Raw genomic sequence first — 26,612 nt, 5'->3', positions numbered from 1 at the left:
GGGTATAGTATTGTGGATATAGTAGTGGGGGATATAGTAGCGGGGATATAGTAGTGTTGATATAGTAGTGGGGGTATATTAGTGTTGATATAGTAGTGGGGATATATTAGTGTTGATATAGTAGTGTTGATATAGTAGTGGGGATATAGTAGTGTTGATATAGTAGTGTTAATATAGTAGTGTTTATATAGTAGTGTTGATATAGTAGTGGGGATATAGTAATGTTGATAAAGTAGTGTGGATATAGTAGTGGGGATATAGTAGTGTTGATATAGTAGTGGGGGTATATTAGTGTTGATATAGTAGTGGGGATATATTAGTGTTGATATAGTAGTGTTGATATAGTAGTGGGGATATAGTAGTGTTGATATAGTAGTGTTAATATAGTAGTGTTGATATAGTAGTGTTGATATAGTAGTGGGGATATAGTAGTGTTGATAAAGTAGTGTGGATATAGTAGTGGGGATATAGTAGTGTTGAAATTGTAGTGTTGATATAGTAGTGTTGATATAGTAGTGTTGATAAAGTAGTGGGGATATAGTAGTGTTAATATAGTAGTGTTAATATAGTAGTGTTGATATAGTAGTGGGGATATAGTAGTGGGGATATAGTAGTGTTGATATAGTAGTGTTGATAAAGTAGTGTGGATATAGTAGTGTTGATATAGTAGTGGGGATATAGTAGTGTTAATATAGTAGTGTTAATATAGTAGTGTTGATATAGTAGTGGGGATATAGTAGTGGGGATATAGTAGTAGGGATATAGTAGTGGGAGATATAGTAGTGGGGATATAGTAGTGTTGATATAGTAGTGGGGGTATAGTATTGTGGACATAGTAGTGGGGGATATAGTAGCGGGGATATAGTAGTGGGGGATATAGTAGCGGGGATATAGTAGTGTTGATCTACAACTCTACAACACTCTACATCTACAACTCTACATCTACATCTCTACATCTACAACTCTACATCTCTACCTCTGCATCTACAACTCTACATCTACAACTCTGCATCTACAACTCTACATCTACAACTCTGCATCTACAACTCTCTACATCTACAACTCTACATCTACAACTCTACATCTACAACTCTCTACATCTACAACTCTACATCTACAAATCTACAACTCTACAACTCTCTACATCTCTACATATACATCTCTACATCTACAACTCTACATCTACAACTCTACATCTCTACAACTCTACATCTACAACTCTCTATATCTCTACATCTACAACTCTACATCTAGAACTCTACATCTACAACTCTCTACGTCTCTACAACTCTCTACACCTCTACATCTCTACCTCTGCATCTACAACTCTGCATCTACAACTCTCTACATCTACAACTCTACAACTCTCTACATCTACAACTCTACATCTACATCTCTGCATCTACATCTCTACATCTACAACTCTACATCTACAACTCTACAACACTCTACATCTACAACTCTACATCTACAACTCTGCATCTACAACTCTACAACTCTGCATCTACAACTCTGCATCTCTACATCTACAACTCTGCATCTCTACATCTACAACTCTACAACTCTGCATCTACAACTCTACAACTCTGCATCTACAACTCTACATCTACAACTCTATATCTCTACATCTACAACTCTACATCTACAACTCTATCTCTACATCTACAACTCTACATCTACAACTCTGCATCTACAACTCTACATCTACAACTCTATATCTCTACATCTACAACTCTACATCTACAACTCTATCTCTACATCTACAACTCTACATCTACAACTCTCTACATCTCTACAAGTCTGCATCTACATCTCTGCATCTACATCTCTACATCTTCAACTCTACATCTACATCTCTACAACTCTGCATCTACAACTCTGCATCTACAACTCTGCATCTCTACATCTACAACTCTACAACTCTGCATCTACAACTCTACATCTACAACTCTATCTCTACATCTACAACTCTATCTCTACAACTCTCTACAACTCTGCATCTACATCTCTGCATCTACATCTCTGCATCTACAACTCTGCATCTACATCTCTACATCTACAACTCTCTACATCTCTACATCTACATCTCTACATCTACAACTCTCTACATCTACAACTCTACTTCTACAACTCTACATCTCTACATCTACAACTCTCTACAACTCTACATCTCTACCTCTGCATCTACATCTCTGCATCTACAACTCTGCATCTACAACTCTCTACATCTAAAACTCTCTACATCTACAACTCTACATCTACAACTCTACATCTACAAATCTACAACTCTCTACATCTCTACATCTACAACTCTACATCTACAACTCTACATCTACAACTCTCTACATCTCTACCTCTGCATCTACAACTCTGCATCTACAACTCTCTACATCTACAACTCTACATCTACAACTCTACATCTACAACTCTCTACATCTACAACTCTACATCTACAAATCTACAACTCTACAACTCTCTACATCTCTACATCTACAACTCTACATCTACAACTCTACATCTCTACAACTCTGCATCTACAACTCTGCATCTACAACTCTCTACATCTACAACTCTACATCACTCTACATCTACAACTCTACATCTACAACTCTACATCTCTGCATCTACAACTCTGCATCTACAACTCTGCATTTACATCTCTGCATCTACAACTCTCTACATCTACAACTCTCTGCATCTACAACTCTCTACATCTACAACTCTACATCTCTACATCTACAACTCTCTACAACTCTACATCTACATCTCTACATCTACAACTCTGCATCTACATCTACAACTCTACATCTACATCTACATCTCTACAACTCTGCATCTACAACTCTGCATCTACAACTCTACAACTCTATATCTCTACATCTACAACTCTATCTCTACATCTACAACTCTACATCTACAACTCTCTACAACTCTGCATCTACATCTCTGCATCTACATCTCTACATCTTCAACTCTACATCTACATCTCTACAACTCTGCATCTACAACTCTGCATCTACAACTCTGCATCTCTACATCTACAACTCTACAACTCTGCATCTACAACTCTACATCTACAACTCTATCTCTACATCTACAACTCTATCTCTACAACTCTCTACAACTCTGCATCTACATCTCTGCATCTACATCTCTGCATCTACAACTCTGCATCTACATCTCTACATCTACAACTCTCTACATCTCTACATCTACATCTCTACATCTACAACTCTCTACATCTACAACTCTACTTCTACAACTCTACATCTCTACATCTACAACTCTCTACAACTCTACATCTCTACCTCTGCATCTACATCTCTGCATCTACAACTCTGCATCTACAACTCTCTACATCTAAAACTCTCTACATCTACAACTCTACATCTACAACTCTACATCTACAAATCTACAACTCTCTACATCTCTACATCTACAACTCTACATCTACAACTCTACATCTACAACTCTCTACATCTCTACCTCTGCATCTACAACTCTGCATCTACAACTCTCTACATCTACAACTCTACATCTACAACTCTACATCTACAACTCTCTACATCTACAACTCTACATCTACAAATCTACAACTCTACAACTCTCTACATCTCTACATCTACAACTCTACATCTACAACTCTACATCTCTACAACTCTGCATCTACAACTCTGCATCTACAACTCTCTACATCTACAACTCTACAACACTCTACATCTACAACTCTACATCTACAACTCTACATCTCTGCATCTACAACTCTGCATCTACAACTCTGCATTTACATCTCTGCATCTACAACTCTCTACATCTACAACTCTCTGCATCTACAACTCTCTACATCTACAACTCTACATCTCTACATCTACAACTCTCTACAACTCTACATCTACATCTCTACATCTACACCTCTGCATCTACATCTACAACTCTACATCTACATCTACATCTCTACAACTCTGCATCTACAACTCTGCATCTACAACTCTACAACTCTATATCTCTACATCTACAACTCTATCTCTACATCTACAACTCTACATCTACAACTCTCTACAACTCTGCATCTACATCTCTGCATCTACATATCTGCATCTACAACTCTGCATCTACATCTCTACATCTACAACTCTACATCTACAACTCTACAACACTCTACATCTACAACTCTACATCTACAACTCTGCATCTACAACTCTGCATCTCTACATCTACAACTCTGCATCTCTACATCTACAACTCTACAACTCTGCATCTACAACTCTACAACTCTGCATCTACAACTCTACATCTACAACTCTACATCTACAACTCTATATCTCTACATCTACAACTCTACATCTACAACTCTATCTCTACATCTACAACTCTACATCTACAACTCTCTACATCTCTACAAGTCTGCATCTACATCTCTGCATCTACATCTCTACATCAACAACTCTACATCTACATCTACATCTCTACAACTCTGCATCTACAACTCTGCATCTACAACTCTGCATCTCTACATCTACAACTCTACAACTCTGCATCTACAACTCTACATCTACAACTCTATCTCTACATCTACAACTCTATCTCTACAACTCTCTACAACTCTGCATCTACATCTCTGCATCTACATCTCTGCATCTACAACTCTGCATCTACATCTCTACATCTACAACTCTCTACATCTCTACATCTACATCTCTACATCTACAACTCTCTACATCTACAACTCTACTTCTACAACTCTACATCTCTACATCTACAACTCTCTACAACTCTACATCTCTACCTCTGCATCTACATCTCTGCATCTACATCTCTGCATCTACATCTCTGCATCTACAACTCTGCATCTACAACTCTCTACATCTAAAACTCTCTACATCTACAACTCTACATCTACAACTCTACATCTACAAATCTACAACTCTCTACATCTCTACATCTACAACTCTACATCTACAACTCTACATCTACAACTCTCTACATCTCTACCTCTGCATCTACAACTCTGCATCTACAACTCTCTAGATCTACAACTCTACATCTACAACTCTACATCTACAACTCTCTACATCTACAACTCTACATCTACAAATCTACAACTCTACAACTCTCTACATCTCTACATCTACAACTCTACATCTACAACTCTACATCTCTACAACTCTGCATCTACAACTCTGCATCTACAACTCTCTACATCTACAACTCTACAACACTCTACATCTACAACTCTACATCTACAACTCTACATCTCTGCATCTACAACTCTGCATCTACAACTCTGCATCTACATCTCTGCATCTACAACTCTCTACATCTACAACTCTCTGCATCTACAACTCTCTACATCTACAACTCTACATCTACAACTCTCTACAACTCTACATCTACAACTCTCTACAACTCTACATCTACAACTCTCTACATCTACAACTCTCTACATCTACAACTCTCTACATCACTACATCTACAACTCTCTACAACTCTACATCTCTACATCTACAACTCTACATCTCTACATCTACAACTCTCTACATCTACAACTCTCTGCATCTACAACTCTCTACATCTACAACTCTACATCTACAACTCTCTACAACTCTACATCTACAACTCTCTACAACTCTACATCTACAACTCTCTACATCTACAACTCTCTACATCTACAACTCTCTACAACTCTACATCTACAACTCTACATCTACAACTCTACAACACTCTACATCTAAAACTCTACATCTACATCTCTGCATCTACAACTCTACAACTCTGCATCTACAACTCTGCATCTCTACATCTACAACTCTGCATCTCTACATCTACAACTCTACAACTCTGCATCTACAACTCTACAACTCTGCATCTACAACTCTACATCTACAACTCTATATCTCTACATCTACAACTCTACATCTACAACTCTATCTCTACATCTGCAACTCTACATCTACAACTCTCTACATCTCTACAAGTCTGCATCTACATCTCTGCATCTACATCTCTACATCTACAACTCTACATCTACATCTACATCTCTACAACTCTGCATCTACAACTCTGCATCTACAACTCTGCATCTCTACATCTACAACTCTGCATCTACAACTCTACATCTACAACTCTATCTCTACATCTACAACTCTATCTCTACAACTCTCTACAACTCTGCATCTACATCTCTGCATCTACATCTCTGCATCTACAACTCTGCATCTACATCTCTACATCTACAACTCTCTACATCTCTACATCTACATCTCTACATCTACAACTCTCTACATCTACAACTCTACTTCTACAACTCTACATCTCTACATCTACAACTCTCTACAACTATACATCTCTACCTTTGCATCTACATCTCTGCATCTACATCTCTGCATCTACATCTCTGCATCTACAACTCTGCATCTACAACTCTCTACATCTAAAACTCTCTACATCTACAACTCTACATCTACAACTCTACATCTACAAATCTACAACTCTCTACATCTCTACATCTACAACTCTACATCTACAACTCTACATCTACAACTCTCTACATCTCTACCTCTGCATCTACAACTCTGCATCTACAACTCTCTACATCTACAACTCTACATCTACAACTCTACATCTACAACTCTCTACATCTACAACTCTACATCTACAAATCTACAACTCTACAACTCTCTACATCTCTACATCTACAACTCTACATCTACAACTCTACATCTCTACAACTCTGCATCTACAACTCTGCATCTACAACTCTGCATCTACAACTCTCTACATCTACAACTCTACAACACTCTACATCTACAACTCTACATCTACAACTCTACATCTCTGCATCTACAACTCTGCATCTACAACTCTGCATCTACATCTCTGCATCTACAACTCTCTACATCTACAACTCTCTGCATCTACAACTCTCTACATCTACAACTCTACATCTACAACTCTCTACAACTCTACATCTACAACTCTCTACAACTCTACATCTACAACTCTCTACATCTACAACTCTCTACATCACTACATCTACAACTCTCTACAACTCTACATCTCTGCATCTACAACTCTACATCTCTACATCTACAACTCTCTACAACTCTACATCTACATCTCTACATCTACAACTCTGCATCTACATCTACAACTCTACATCTACATCTCTACAACTCTGCATCTACAACTCTACAACTCTATATCTCTACATCTACAACTCTATCTCTACATCTACAACTCTACATCTACAACTCTCTACAACTCTGCATCTACATCTCTGCATCTACATATCTGCATCTACAACTCTGCATCTACATCTCTACATCTACAACTCTGCATCTACAACTCTACATCTCTACATCTACAACTCTCTACAACTCTACATCTACAACTCTGCATCTACAACTCTACATCTACATCTCTACAACTCTGGATCTACATCTCTACATCTACAACTCTGCATCTACAACTCTACATCTACATCTCTACAACTCTGGATCTACATCTCTACATCTACAACTCTACAACTCTGCATCTACAACTCTACATCTACAACTCTATATCTCTACATCTACAACTCTATCTCTACATCTACAACTCTACATCTACAACTCTCTACAACTCTGCATCTACATCTCTGCATCTACAACTCTGCATCTACATCTCTACATCTACAACTCTGCATCTACAACTCTACAACTCTGCATCTACAACTCTGCATCTCTACATCTACAACTCTGCATCTCTACATCTACAACTCTACAACTCTGCATCTACAACTCTACAACTCTGCATCTACAACTCTACATCTACAACTCTATATCTCTACATCTACAACTCTACATCTACAACTCTATCTCTACATCTACAACTCTACATCTACAACTCTCTACATCTCTACAACTCTGCATCTACATCTCTGCATCTCCATCTCTGCATCTACAACTCTGCATCTACAACTCTACAACTCTGCATCTACAACTCTGCATCTCTACATCTACAACTCTACAACTCTGCATCTACAACTCTACAACTCTGCATCTACAACTCTACATCTACAACTCTATATCTCTACATCTACAACTCTATATCTCTACATCTACAACTCTACATCTACAACTCTATCTCTACATCTACAACTCTCTACATCTCTACAACTCTGCATCTACATCTCTGCATCTACATCTCTGCATCTACATCTCTGCATCTACATCTCTACATCTACAACTCTGCATCTACAACTCTACAACTCTGCATCTACAACTCTGCATCTACATCTCTACATCTACAACTCTCTACATCTACAACTCTACAACACTCTACATCTACAACTCTACATCTACATCTCTGCATCTACAACTCTGCATCTACAACTCTGCATCTACATCTCTGCATCTACAACTCTCTACATCTACAACTCTCTGCATCTACAACTCTCTACATCTACAACTCTACATCTACAACTCTCTACAACTCTACATCTACAACTCTCTACAACTCTACATCTACAACTCTCTACATCTCTACATCTACAACTCTCTACATCTACAACTCTCTACATCACTACATCTACAACTCTCTACAACTCTCTACAACTCTACATCTACAACTCTCTACAACTCTACATCTACAACTCTCTACATCTCTACATCTACAACTCTCTACATCTACAACTCTCTACATCACTACATCTACAACTCTCTACAACTCTACATCTCTACATCTACAACTCTACATCTCTACATCTACAACTCTCTACATCTACAACTCTACATCTACAACTCTCTACATCTCTACAACTCTGCATCTACATCTCTGCATCTACATCTCTGCATCTACAACTCTGCATCTACAACTCTACAACTCTGCATCTACAACTCTGCATCTCTACATCTACAACTCTACAACTCTGCATCTACAACTCTACAACTCTGCATCTACAACTCTACATCTACAACTCTATATCTCTACATCTACAACTCTATATCTCTACATCTACAACTCTACATCTACAACTCTCTACATCTCTACAACTCTGCATCTACATCTCTGCATCTACATCTCTGCATCTACATCTCAGCATCTACATCTCTACATCTACAACTCTGCATCTACAACTCTACAACTCTGCATCTACAACTCTGCATCTACATCTCTACATCTACAACTCTCTACATCTACAACTCTACAACACTCTACATCTACAACTCTACATCTACATATCTGCATCTACAACTCTGCATCTACAACTCTGCATCTACAACTCTGCATCTACAACTCTGCATCTCTACATCTACAACTCTACAACTCTGCATCTACAACTCTACAACTCTGCATCTACAACTCTACATCTACAACTCTATATCTCTACATCTACAACTCTATATCTCTACATCTACAACTCTACATCTACAACTCTATCTCTACATCTACAACTCTCTACATCTCTACAACTCTGCATCTACATCTCTGCATCTACATCTCTGCATCTACATCTCTGCATCTACATCTCTACATCTACAACTCTGCATCTACAACTCTACAACTCTGCATCTACAACTCTGCATCTACATCTACAACTCTCTACATCTACAACTCTACAACACTCTACATCTACAACTCTACATCTACATCTCTGCATCTACAACTCTGCATCTACAACTCTGCATCTACATCTCTGCATCTACAACTCTCTACATCTACAACTCTCTGCATCTACAACTCTCTACATCTACAACTCTACATCTACAACTCTCTACAACTCTACATCTACAACTCTCTACAACTCTACATCTACAACTCTCTACATCTCTACATCTACAACTCTCTACATCTACAACTCTCTGCATCACTACATCTACAACTCTCTACAACTCTACATCTCTACATCTACAACTCTACATCTCTACATCTACAACTCTCTACAACTCTACATCTACATCTCTACATCTACAACTCTGCATCTACATCTACAACTCTACATCTCTACAACTCTGCATCTACAACTCTGCATCTACAACTCTGCATCTACAACTCTCTGCATCTACAACTCTCTACATCTACAACTCTACATCTACAACTCTCTACAACTCTACATCTACAACTCTCTACAACTCTACATCTACAACTCTCTACATCTCTACATCTACAACTCTCTACATCTACAACTCTCTACATCACTACATCTACAACTCTCTACAACTCTCTACAACTCTACATCTACAACTCTCTACAACTCTACATCTACAACTCTCTACATCTCTACATCTACAACTCTCTACATCTACAACTCTCTACATCACTACATCTACAACTCTCTACAACTCTACATCTCTACATCTACAACTCTACATCTCTACATCTACAACTCTCTACATCTACAACTCTACATCTACAACTCTCTACATCTCTACAACTCTGCATCTACATCTCTGCATCTACATCTCTGCATCTACAACTCTGCATCTACAACTCTACAACTCTGCATCTACAACTCTGCATCTCTACATCTACAACTCTACAACTCTGCATCTACAACTCTACAACTCTGCATCTACAACTCTACATCTACAACTCTATATCTCTACATCTACAACTCTATATCTCTACATCTACAACTCTACATCTACAACTCTCTACATCTCTACAACTCTGCATCTACATCTCTGCATCTACATCTCTGCATCTACATCTCAGCATCTACATCTCTACATCTACAACTCTGCATCTACAACTCTACAACTCTGCATCTACAACTCTGCATCTACATCTCTACATCTACAACTCTCTACATCTACAACTCTACAACACTCTACATCTACAACTCTACATCTACATATCTGCATCTACAACTCTGCATCTACAACTCTGCATCTACAACTCTGCATCTACAACTCTGCATCTACAACTCTGCATCTCTACATCTACAACTCTACAACTCTGCATCTACAACTCTACAACTCTGCATCTACAACTCTACATCTACAACTCTATATCTCTACATCTACAACTCTATATCTCTACATCTACAACTCTACATCTACAACTCTATCTCTACATCTACAACTCTCTACATCTCTACAACTCTGCATCTACATCTCTGCATCTACATCTCTGCATCTACATCTCTGCATCTACATCTCTACATCTACAACTCTGCATCTACAACTCTACAACTCTGCATCTACAACTCTGCATCTACATCTCTACATCTACAACTCTCTACATCTACAACTCTACAACACTCTACATCTACAACTCTACATCTACATCTCTGCATCTACAACTCTGCATCTACAACTCTGCATCTACATCTCTGCATCTACAACTCTCTACATCTACAACTCTCTGCATCTACAACTCTCTACATCTACAACTCTACATCTACAACTCTCTACAACTCTACATCTACAACTCTCTACAACTCTACATCTACAACTCTCTACAACTCTGCATCTACAACTCTACATCTACAACTCTATATCTCTACATCTACAACTCTATATCTCTACATCTACAACTCTACATCTACAACTCTCTACATCTCTACAACTCTGCATCTACATCTCTGCATCTACATCTCTGCATCTACATCTCAGCATCTACATCTCTACATCTACAACTCTGCATCTACAACTCTACAACTCTGCATCTACAACTCTGCATCTACATCTCTACATCTACAACTCTCTACATCTACAACTCTACAACACTCTACATCTACAACTCTACATCTACATATCTGCATCTACAACTCTGCATCTACAACTCTGCATCTACAACTCTGCATCTACAACTCTGCATCTCTACATCTACAACTCTACAACTCTGCATCTACAACTCTACAACTCTGCATCTACAACTCTACATCTACAACTCTATATCTCTACATCTACAACTCTATATCTCTACATCTACAACTCTACATCTACAACTCTATCTCTACATCTACAACTCTCTACATCTCTACAACTCTGCATCTACATCTCTGCATCTACATCTCTGCATCTACATCTCTGCATCTACATCTCTACATCTACAACTCTGCATCTACAACTCTACAACTCTGCATCTACAACTCTGCATCTACATCTCTACATCTACAACTCTCTACATCTACAACTCTACAACACTCTACATCTACAACTCTACATCTACATCTCTGCATCTACAACTCTGCATCTACAACTCTGCATCTACATCTCTGCATCTACAACTCTCTACATCTACAACTCTCTGCATCTACAACTCTCTACATCTACAACTCTACATCTACAACTCTCTACAACTCTACATCTACAACTCTCTACAACTCTACATCTACAACTCTCTACATCTCTACATCTACAACTCTCTACATCTACAACTCTCTGCATCACTACATCTACAACTCTCTACAACTCTACATCTCTACATCTACAACTCTACATCTCTACATCTACAACTCTCTACAACTCTACATCTACATCTCTACATCTACAACTCTGCATCTACATCTACAACTCTACATCTCTACAACTCTGCATCTACAACTCTGCATCTACAACTCTGCATCTACAACTCTGCATCTACAACTCTACAACTCTGCATCTATATCTCTACATCTACAACTCTATCTCTACATCTACAACTCTAAATCTACAACTCTCTACAACTCTGCATCTACATCTCTGCATCTACATCTCTGCATCTACAACTCTGCATCTACATCTCTAAATCTACAACTCTGCATCTACAACTCTACATCTCTACATCTACAACTCTCTACAACTCTACATCTACATCTCTACATCTACAACTCTGCATCTACAACTCTATATCTCTACATCTACAACTCTATCTCTACATCTACAACTCTACATCTACAACTCTCTACAACTCTGCATCTACATCTCTGCATCTACATCTCTGCATCTACAACTCTGCATCTACATCTCTACATCTACAACTCTCTACATCTCTACATCTACAACTCTCTACATCTCTACATCTACAACTCTACATCTCTACATCTACAACTCTCTACAACTCTACATCTCTACCTCTGCATCTACATCTCTGCATCTACATCTCTGCATCTACAACTCTGCATCTACAACTCTCTACATCTAAAACTCTCTACATCTACAACTCTACATCTACAAATCTACGACTCTCTACATCTCTACATCTACATCTCTACAACTCTACATCTACAACTCTACATCTCTACCTCTGCATCTACAACTCTACATCTACAATTCTGCATCTACAACTCTACATCTACAACTCTGCATCTACAACTCTCTACATCTACAACTCTACATCTACAACTCTACATCTACAACTCTCTACATCTACAACTCTACATCTACAAATCTACAACTCTACAACTCTCTACATCTCTACATCTACATCTCTACATCTACAACTCTACATCTCTACAACTCTACATCTACAACTCTCTATATCTCTACATCTACAACTCTACATCTAGAACTCTACATCTACATCTCTACAACTCTACATCTCTACATCTCTGCATCTACAACTCTGCATCTACATCTCTACATCTACAACTCTCTACATCTACAACTCTACAACACTCTACATCTACAACTCTACATCTACAACTCTACATCTACAACTCTACATCTCTGCATCTACAACTCTGCATCTACAACTCTGCATCTACAACTCTCTGCATCTACAACTCTCTACATCTACAACTCTACATCTACAACTCTCTACAACTCTACATCTACAACTCTCTACAATTCTACATCTACAACTCTCTACATCTCTACATCTACAACTCTCTACAACTCTACATCTCTACATCTACAACTCTCTACAACTCTACATCTACATCTCTACAACTCTGCATCTACAACTCTACAACTCTGCATCTACAACTCTGCATCTCTACATCTACAACTCTACATCTACAACTCTACAACACTCTACATCTACAACTCTACATCTCTGCATCTACAACTCTGCATCTACAACTCTGCATCTACAACTCTCTACATCTACAACTCTCTACAACTCTACATCTACAACTCTCTACATCTCTACATCTACAACTCTCTACATCTACAACTCTCTACATCACTACATCTACAACTCTCTACAACTCTACATCTCTACATCTACAACTCTACATCTCTACATCTACAACTCTCTACAACTCTACATCTACATCTCTACATCTACAACTCTGCATCTACATCTACAACTCTACATCTACATCTCTACAACTCTACATCTCTACATCTCTGCATCTACAACTCTGCATCTACAACTCTGCATCTCTACAACTCTGCATCTACAACTCTACATCTACAACTCTATATCTCTACATCTACAACTCTACATCTACAACTCTCTACAACTCTGCATCTACAACTCTGCATCTACAACTCTGCATCTACAACTCTGCAGCTCTACATCTACAACTCTACATCTACAACTCTACATCTACAACTCTATCTCTACATCTACAACTCTACATCTACAACTCTCTACAACTCTGCATCTACATCTCTGCATCTACATCTCTGCATCTACATCTCTGCATCTACAACTCTGCATCTACAACTCTCTACATCTAAAACTCCCTACATCTACAACTCTACATCTACAACTCTACATCTACAAATCTACAACTCTCTACATCTCTACATCTACAACTCTACATCTACATCTCTACATCTACAACTCTACATCTACAACTCTACATCTCTACCTCTGCATCTACAACTCTACATCTACAACTCTGCATCTACAACTCTACATCTACAACTCTGCATCTACAACTCTCTACATCTACAACTCTACATCTACAACTCTACATCTACAACTCTCTACATCTACAACTCTACATCTACAAATCTACAACTCTACAACTCTCTACATCTCTACATATACATCTCTACATCTACAACTCTACATCTACAACTCTACATCTCTACAACTCTACATCTACAACTCTCTATATCTCTACATCTAGAACTCTACATCTAGAACTCTACATCTACAACTCTCTACATCTACAACTCTACATCTACAACTCTCTACGTCTCTACAACTCTCTACACCTCTACATCTCTACCTCTGCATCTACAACTCTGCATCTACAACTCTCTACATCTACAACTCTCTACATCTACAACTCTACATCTACATCTCTGCATCTACATCTCTACATCTACAACTCTACATCTACAACTCTACAACACTCTACATCTACAACTCTACATCTACAACTCTGCATCTACAACTCTACATCTCTACATCTCTGCATCTACAACTCTGCATCTACAACTCTGCATCTACATCTACAACTCTCTACATCTACAACTCTACAACACTCTACATCTACAACTCTACATCTACAACTCTACATCTACAACTCTACATCTCTGCATCTACAACTCTGCATCTACAACTCTACATCTACAACTCTGCATCTACAACTCTACATCTCTACATCTCTGCATCTACAACTCTGCATCTACATCTACAACTCTCTACATCTACAACTCTACAACACTCTACATCTACAACTCTACATCTACAACTCTACATCTACAACTCTACATCTCTGCATCTACAACTCTGCATCTACAACTCTAAATCTACATCTCTGCATCTACAACTCTCTACATCTACAACTCTCTGCATCTACAACTCTCTACATCTACAACTCTACATCTACAACTCTCTACAACTCTGCATCTACATCTCTACATCTACAACTCTCTACATCTACAACTCTACAACTCTCTGCATCTACAACTCTCTACATCACTACATCTACAACTCTCTACAACTCTACATCTCTACATCTACAACTCTACATCTACAACTCTCTACAACTCTACATCTACATCTCTACATCTACAACTCTGCATCTACATCTAGAACTCTACATCTACATCTACATCTCTACAACTCTGCATCTACAACTCTGCATCTGCATCTACAACTCTACAACTCTGCATTTACAACTCTACATCTACAACTCTATATCTCTACATCTACAACTCTATCTCTACATCTACAATTCTACATCTACAACTCTCTACAACTCTGCATCTACATCTCTGCATCTACATCTCTGCATCTACAACTCTGCATCTACATCTCTACATCTACAACTCTGCATCTACAACTCTACATCTCTACATCTACAACTCTCTACAACTCTACATCTACATCTCTACATCTACAACTCTCTACATCTACAACTCTACATCTACAACTCTCTACGTCTCTACAACTCTCTACACCTCTACATCTCTACCTCTGCATCTACAACTCTGCATCTACAACTCTCTACATCTACAACTCTACAACTCTCTACATCTACAACTCTACATCTACATCTCTGCATCTACATCTCTACATCTACAACTCTACATCTACAACTCTACAACACTCTACATCTACAACTCTACATCTACAACTCTGCATCTACAACTCTACATCTCTACATCTCTGCATCTACAACTCTGCATCTACATCTCTACATCTACAACTCTCTACATCTACAACTCTACAACACTCTACATCTACAACTCTAAATCTACAACTCTACATCTACAACTCTACATCTCTGCATCTACAACTCTGCATCTACAACTCTGCATCTACATCTCTGCATCTACAACTCTCTACATCTACAACTCTCTACAACTCTGCTTCTACAACTCTGAATCTACAACTCTGCATCTACAACTCTGCATCTCTACATCTACAACTCTACATCTACAACTCTACATCTACAACTCTATCTCTACATCTACAACTCTCTACAACTCTGCATCTACATCTCTGCATCTACATCTCTGCATCTACAACTCTGCATCTACAACTCTCTACATCTAAAACTCCCTACATCTACAACTCTACATCTACAACTCTACATCTACAAATCTACAACTCTCTACATCTCTACATCTACAACTCTACATCTACATCTCTACATCTACAACTCTACATCTACAACTCTACATCTCTACTTCTGCATCTACAACTCTACATCTACAACTCTGCATCTACAACTCTACATCTACAACTCTGCATCTACAACTCTCTACATCTACAACTCTACATCTACAACTCTCTACATCTACAACTCTACATCTACAAATCTACAACTCTACAACTCTCTACATCTCTACATATACATCTCTACATCTACAACTCTACATCTACAACTCTACATCTCTACAACTCTACATCTACAACTCTCTATATCTCTACATCTACAACTCTACATCTAGAACTCTACATCTACAACTCTCTACATCTACAACTCTCTACGTCTCTACAACTCTCTACACCTCTACATCTCTACCTCTGCATCTACAACTCTGCATCTACAACTCTCTACATCTACAACTCTACAACTCTCTACATCTACAACTCTACATCTACATCTCTGCATCTACATCTCTACATCTACAACTCTACATCTACAACTCTACAACACTCTACATCTACAACTCTACATCTACAACTCTGCATCTACAACTCTGCATCTACATCTCTACATCTACAACTCTACATCTACAACTCTACAACACTCTACATCTACAACTCTACATCTACAACTCTACATCTACAACTCTACATCTCTGCATCTACAACTCTGCATCTACAACTCTGCATCTACAACTCTCTGCATCTACAACTCTCTACATCTACAACTCTACATCTACAACTCTCTACAACTCTACATCTACAACTCTCTACAATTCTACATCTACAACTCTCTACATCTCTACATCTACAACTCTCTACAACTCTACATCTCTACATTTACAACTCTCTACAACTCTACATCTACATCTCTACAACTCTGCATCTACAACTCTACAACTCTGCATCTACAACTCTGCATCTCTACATCTCTACATCTACAACTCTACATCTACAACTCTACAACACTCTACATCTACAACTCTACATCTCTGCATCTACAACTCTGCATCTACAACTCTGCATCTACAACTCTCTACATCTACAACTCTCTACAACTCTACATCTACAACTCTCTACAACTCTACATCTACAACTCTCTACATCTCTACATCTACAACTCTCTACATCTACAACTCTCTACATCACTACATCTACAACTCTCTACAACTCTACATCTCTGCATCTACAACTCTGCATCTACAACTCTGCATCTCTACAACTCTGCATCTACAACTCTACATCTACAACTCTATATCTCTACATCTACAACTCTATCTCCACATCTACAACTCTACATCTACAACTCTCTACAACTCTGCATCTACAACTCTGCATCTACAACTCTGCATCTACAACTCTGCAGCTCTACATCTACAACTCTACATCTACAACTCTACATCTACAACTCTATCTCTACATCTACAACTCTACATCTACAACTCTCTACAACTCTGCATCTACATCTCTGCATCTACATCTCTGCATCTACAACTCTGCATCTACAACTCTCTACATCTAAAACTCCCTACATCTACAACTCTACATCTACAACTCTACATCTACAAATCTACAACTCTCTACATCTCTACATCTACAACTCTACATCTACATCTCTACATCTACAACTCTACATCTACAACTCTACATCTCTACCTCTGCATCTACAACTCTACATCTACAACTCTGCATCTACAACTCTACATCTACAACTCTGCATCTACAACTCTCTACATCTACAACTCTACATCTACAACTCTACATCTACAACTCTCTACATCTACAACTCTACATCTACAAATCTACAACTCTACAACTCTCTACATCTCTACATATACATCTCTACATCTACAACTCTACATCTACAACTCTACATCTCTACAACTCTACATCTACAACTCTCTATATCTCTACATCTACAACTCTACATCTAGAACTCTACATCTACAACTCTCTACATCTACAACTCTACATCTACAACTCTCTACGTCTCTACAACTCTCTACACCTCTACATCTCTACCTCTGCATCTACAACTCTGCATCTACAACTCTCTACATCTACAACTCTACAACTCTCTACATCTACAACTCTACATCTACATCTCTGCATCTACATCTCTACATCTACAACTCTACATCTACAACTCTACAACACTCTACATCTACAACTCTACATCTACAACTCTGCATCTACAACTCTACATCTCTACATCTCTGCATCTACAACTCTGCATCTACAACTCTGCATCTACATCTACAACTCTCTACATCTACAACTCTACAACACTCTACATCTACAACTCTACATCTACAACTCTACATCTCTGCATCTACAACTCTGCATCTACAACTCTGCATCTACATCTCTGCATCTACAACTCTCTACATCTACAACTCTCTGCATCTACAACTCTCTACATCTACAACTCTACATCTACAACTCTCTACAACTCTGCATCTACATCTCTACATCTACAACTCTCTACATCTACAACTCTACAACTCTCTGCATCTACAACTCTCTACATCACTACATCTACAACTCTCTACAACTCTACATCTCTACATCTACAACTCTACATCTACAACTCTCTACAACTCTACATCTACATCTCTACATCTACAACTCTGCATCTACATCTACAACTCTACATCTACATCTACATCTCTACAACTCTGCATCTACAACTCTGCATCTGCATCTACAACTCTACAACTCTGCATTTACAACTCTACATCTACAACTCTATATCTCTACATCTACAACTCTGTCTCTACATCTACAATTCTACATCTACAACTCTCTACAACTCTGCATCTACATCTCTGCATCTACATCTCTGCATCTACAACTCTGCATCTACATCTCTACATCTACAACTCTGCATCTACAACTCTACATCTCTACATCTACAACTCTCTACAACTCTACATCTACATCTCTACATCTACAACTCTCTACATCTACAACTCTACATCTACAACTCTCTACGTCTCTACAACTCTCTACACCTCTACATCTCTACCTCTGCATCTACAACTCTGCATCTACATCTCTGCATCTACATCTCTACATCTACAACTCTACATCTACAACTCTACAACACTCTACATCTACAACTCTACATCTACAACTCTGCATCTACAACTCTACAACTCTACATCTACAACTCTCTACATCTACAACTCTACATCTACATCTCTGCATCTACATCTCTACATCTACAACTCTACATCTACAACTCTACAACACTCTACATCTACAACTCTACATCTACAACTCTGCATCTACAACTCTACATCTCTACATCTCTGCATCTACAACTCTGCATCTACATCTCTACATCTACAACTCTCTACATCTACAACTCTACAACACTCTACATCTACAACTCTAAATCTACAACTCTACATCTACAACTCTACATCTCTGCATCTACAACTCTGCATCTACAACTCTGCATCTACATCTCTGCATCTACAACTCTCTACATCTACAACTCTCTACAACTCTGCATCTACAACTCTGAATCTACAACTCTGCATCTACAACTCTGCATCTCTACATCTACAACTCTACATCTACAACTCTACATCTACAACTCTATCTCTACATCTACAACTCTCTACAACTCTCCATCTACATCTCTGCATCTACATCTCTGCATCTACAACTCTGCATCTACAACTCTCTACATCTAAAACTCCCTACATCTACAACTCTACATCTACAAATCTACAACTCTCTACATCTCTACATCTACAACTCTACATCTACATCTCTACATCTACAACTCTACATCTACAACTCTACATCTCTACCTCTGCATCTACAACTCTACATCTACAACTCTGCGTCTACAACTCTACATCTACAACTCTGCATCTACAACTCTCTACATCTACAACTCTACATCTACAACTCTACATCTACAACTCTCTACATCTACAACTCTACATCTACAAATCTACAACTCTACAACTCTCTACATCTCTACATATACATCTCTACATCTACAACTCTACATCTACAACTCTACATCTCTACAACTCTACATCTACAACTCTCTATATCTCTACATCTACAACTCTACATCTAGAACTCTACATCTACAACTCTCTACATCTACAACTCTACATCTACAACTCTCTACGTCTCTACAACTCTCTACACCTCTACATCTCTACCTCTGCATCTACAACTCTGCATCTACAACTCTCTACATCTACAACTCTACAACTCTCTACATCTACAACTCTACATCTACATCTCTGCATCTACATCTCTACATCTACAACTCTACATCTACAACTCTACAACACTCTACATCTACAACTCTACATCTACAACTCTGCAGCTACAACTCTCTACATCTACAACTCTACATCTACAACTCTACATCTACAACTCTACATCTACAACTCTGCATCTACAACTCTCTACATCTACAACTCTACATCTACAACTCTGCATCTACAACTCTCTGCATCTACAACTCTCTACATCTACAACTCTACATCTACAACTCTCTACAACTCTGCATCTACATCTCTACATCTACAACTCTCTACATCTACAACTCTACAACTCTCTGCATCTACAACTCTCTACATCACTACATCTACAACTCTCTACAACTCTACATCTCTACATCTACAACTCTACATCTACAACTCTCTACAACTCTACATCTACATCTCTACATCTACAACTCTGCATCTACATCTACAACTCTACATCTACATCTACATCTCTACAACTCTGCATCTACAACTCTGCATCTGCATCTACAACTCTACAACTCTGCATTTACAACTCTACATCTACAACTCTATATCTCTACATCTACAACTCTATCTCTACATCTACAATTCTACATCTACAACTCTCTACAACTCTGCATCTACATCTCTGCATCTACATCTCTGCATCTACAACTCTGCATCTACATCTCTACATCTACAACTCTGCATCTACAACTCTACATCTCTACATCTACAACTCTCTACAACTCTACATCTACATCTCTACATCTACAACTCTCTACATCTACAACTCTACATCTACAACTCTACATCTACAACTCTACAACACTCTACATCTACAACTCTACATCTACAACTCTGCATCTACAACTCTACATCTCTACATCTCTGCATCTACAACTCTGCATCTACATCTCTACATCTACAACTCTCTACATCTACAACTCTACAACACTCTACATCTACAACTCTAAATCTACAACTCTACATCTACAACTCTACATCTCTGCATCTACAACTCTGCATCTACAACTCTGCATCTACATCTCTGCATCTACAACTCTCTACATCTACAACTCTCTACAACTCTGCTTCTACAACTCTGAATCTACAACTCTGCATCTACAACTCTGCATCTCTACATCTACAACTCTACATCTACAACTCTACATCTACAACTCTATCTCTACATCTACAACTCTCTACAACTCTGCATCTACATCTCTGCATCTACATCTCTGCATCTACAACTCTGCATCTACATCTCTACATCTACAACTCTGCATCTACAACTCTACATCTCTACATCTACAACTCTCTACAACTCTACATCTACATCTCTACATCTACAACTCTCTACATCTACAACTCTACATCTACAACTCTCTACGTCTCTACAACTCTCTACACCTCTACATCTCTACCTCTGCATCTACAACTCTGCATCTACAACTCTCTACATCTACAACTCTACAACTCTCTACATCTACAACTCTACATCTACATCTCTGCATCTACATCTCTGCATCTACAACTCTCTACATCTACAACTCTCTACAACTCTGCATCTACAACTCTGAATCTACAACTCTGCATCTACAACTCTGCATCTCTACATCTACAACTCTACATCTACAACTCTACATCTACAACTCTATCTCTACATCTACAACTCTCTACAACTCTGCATCTACATCTCTGCATCTACATCTCTGCATCTACAACTCTGCATCTACAACTCTCTACATCTAAAACTCCCTACATCTACAACTCTACATCTACAAATCTACAACTCTCTACATCTCTACATCTACAACTCTACATCTACATCTCTACATCTACAACTCTACATCTACAACTCTACATCTCTACCTCTGCATCTACAACTCTACATCTACAACTCTGCGTCTACAACTCTACATCTACAACTCTGCATCTACAACTCTCTACATCTACAACTCTACATCTACAACTCTACATCTACAACTCTCTACATCTACAACTCTACATCTACAAATCTACAACTCTACAACTCTCTACATCTCTACATATACATCTCTACATCTACAACTCTACATCTACAACTCTACATCTCTACAACTCTACATCTACAACTCTCTATATCTCTACATCTACAACTCTACATCTAGAACTCTACATCTACAACTCTCTACATCTACAACTCTACATCTACAACTCTCTACGTCTCTACAACTCTCTACACCTCTACATCTCTACCTCTGCATCTACAACTCTGCATCTACAACTCTCTACATCTACAACTCTACAACTCTCTACATCTACAACTCTACATCTACATCTCTGCATCTACATCTCTACATCTACAACTCTACATCTACAACTCTACAACACTCTACATCTACAACTCTACATCTACAACTCTGCAGCTACAACTCTCTACATCTACAACTCTACATCTACAACTCTACATCTACAACTCTACATCTACAACTCTGCATCTACAACTCTCTACATCTACAACTCTACATCTACAACTCTGCATCTACAACTCTCTGCATCTACAACTCTCTACATCTACAACTCTACATCTACAACTCTCTACAATTCTGCATCTACATCTCTACATCTACAACTCTCTACATCTACAACTCTACAACTCTCTGCATCTACAACTCTCTACATCACTACATCTACAACTCTCTACAACTCTACATCTCTACATCTACAACTCTACATCTACAACTCTCTACAACTCTACATCTACATCTCTACATCTACAACTCTGCATCTACATCTACAACTCTACATCTACATCTACATCTCTACAACTCTGCATCTACAACTCTGCATCTGCATCTACAACTCTACAACTCTGCATTTACAACTCTACATCTACAACTCTATATCTCTACATCTACAACTCTATCTCTACATCTACAATTCTACATCTACAACTCTCTACAACTCTGCATCTACATCTCTGCATCTACATCTCTGCATCTACAACTCTGCATCTACATCTCTACATCTACAACTCTGCATCTACAACTCTACATCTCTACATCTACAACTCTCTACAACTCTACATCTACATCTCTACATCTACAACTCTCTACATCTACAACTCTACATCTACAACTCTACATCTACAACTCTACAACACTCTACATCTACAACTCTACATCTACAACTCTGCATCTACAACTCTACATCTCTACATCTCTGCATCTACAACTCTGCATCTACATCTCTACATCTACAACTCTCTACATCTACAACTCTACAACACTCTACATCTACAACTCTAAATCTACAACTCTACATCTACAACTCTACATCTCTGCATCTACAACTCTGCATCTACAACTCTGCATCTACATCTCTGCATCTACAACTCTCTACATCTACAACTCTCTACAACTCTGCTTCTACAACTCTGAATCTACAACTCTGCATCTACAACTCTGCATCTCTACATCTACAACTCTACATCTACAACTCTATCTCTACATCTACAACTCTCTACAACTCTGCATCTACATCTCTGCATCTACATCTCTGCATCTACAACTCTGCATCTACAACTCTCTACATCTAAAACTCCCTACATCTACAACTCTACATCTACAACTCTACATCTACAAATCTACAACTCTCTACATCTCTACATCTACAACTCTACATCTACATCTCTACATCTACAACTCTACATCTACAACTCTACATCTCTACCTCTGCATCTACAACTCTACATCTACAACTCTGCATCTACAACTCTACATCTACAACTCTGCATCTACAACTCTCTACATCTACAACTCTACATCTACAACTCTCTACATCTACAACTCTACATCTACAAATCTACAACTCTACAACTCTCTACATCTCTACATATACATCTCTACATCTACAACTCTACATCTACAACTCTACATCTCTACAACTCTACATCTACAACTCTCTATATCTCTACATCTACAACTCTACATCTAGAACTCTACATCTACAACTCTCTACATCTACAACTCTACATCTACAACTCTCTACGTCTCTACAACTCTCTACACCTCTACATCTCTACCTCTGCATCTACAACTCTGCATCTACAACTCTCTACATCTACAACTCTACAACTCTCTACATCTACAACTCTACATCTACATCTCTGCATCTACATCTCTACATCTACAACTCTACATCTACAACTCTACAACACTCTACATCTACAACTCTACATCTACAACTCTGCATCTACAACTCTGCATCTACATCTCTACATCTACAACTCTACATCTACAACTCTACAACACTCTACATCTACAACTCTACATCTACAACTCTACATCTACAACTCTACATCTCTGCATCTACAACTCTGCATCTACAACTCTGCATCTACAACTCTCTGCATCTACAACTCTCTACATCTACAACTCTACATCTACAACTCTCTACAACTCTACATCTACAACTCTCTACAATTCTACATCTACAACTCTCTACATCTCTACATCTACAACTCTCTACAACTCTACATCTCTACATTTACAACTCTCTACAACTCTACATCTACATCTCTACAACTCTGCATCTACAACTCTACAACTCTGCATCTACAACTCTGCATCTCTACATCTCTACATCTACAACTCTACATCTACAACTCTACAACACTCTACATCTACAACTCTACATCTCTGCATCTACAACTCTGCATCTACAACTCTGCATCTACAACTCTCTACATCTACAACTCTCTACAACTCTACATCTACAACTCTCTACAACTCTACATCTACAACTCTCTACATCTCTACATCTACAACTCTCTACATCTACAACTCTCTACATCACTACATCTACAACTCTCTACAACTCTACATCTCTACATCTACAACTCTACATCTCTACATCTACAACTCTCTACAACTCTACATCTACATCTCTACATCTACAACTCTGCATCTACATCTACAACTCTACATATACATCTCTACAACTCTACATCTCTACATCTCTGCATCTACAACTCTGCATCTACAACTCTGCATCTCTACAACTCTGCATCTACAACTCTACATCTACAACTCTATATCTCTACATCTACAACTCTATCTCCACATCTACAACTCTACATCTACAACTCTCTACAACTCTGCATCTACAACTCTGCATCTACAACTCTGCATCTACAACTCTGCAGCTCTACATCTACAACTCTACATCTACAACTCTACATCTACAACTCTATCTCTACATCTACAACTCTACATCTACAACTCTCTACAACTCTGCATCTACATCTCTGCATCTACATCTCTGCATCTACAACTCTGCATCTACAACTCTCTACATCTAAAACTCCCTACATCTACAACTCTACATCTACAA

The sequence above is a fragment of the Gasterosteus aculeatus genome, unplaced genomic scaffold, assembly GCF_964276395.1.
Source record: "Gasterosteus aculeatus unplaced genomic scaffold, fGasAcu3.hap1.1 HAP1_SCAFFOLD_22, whole genome shotgun sequence".
NCBI classification, from domain to species: domain Eukaryota; kingdom Metazoa; phylum Chordata; class Actinopteri; order Perciformes; family Gasterosteidae; genus Gasterosteus; species Gasterosteus aculeatus.
Note: the sequence above shows the minus strand (reverse complement) of the source record.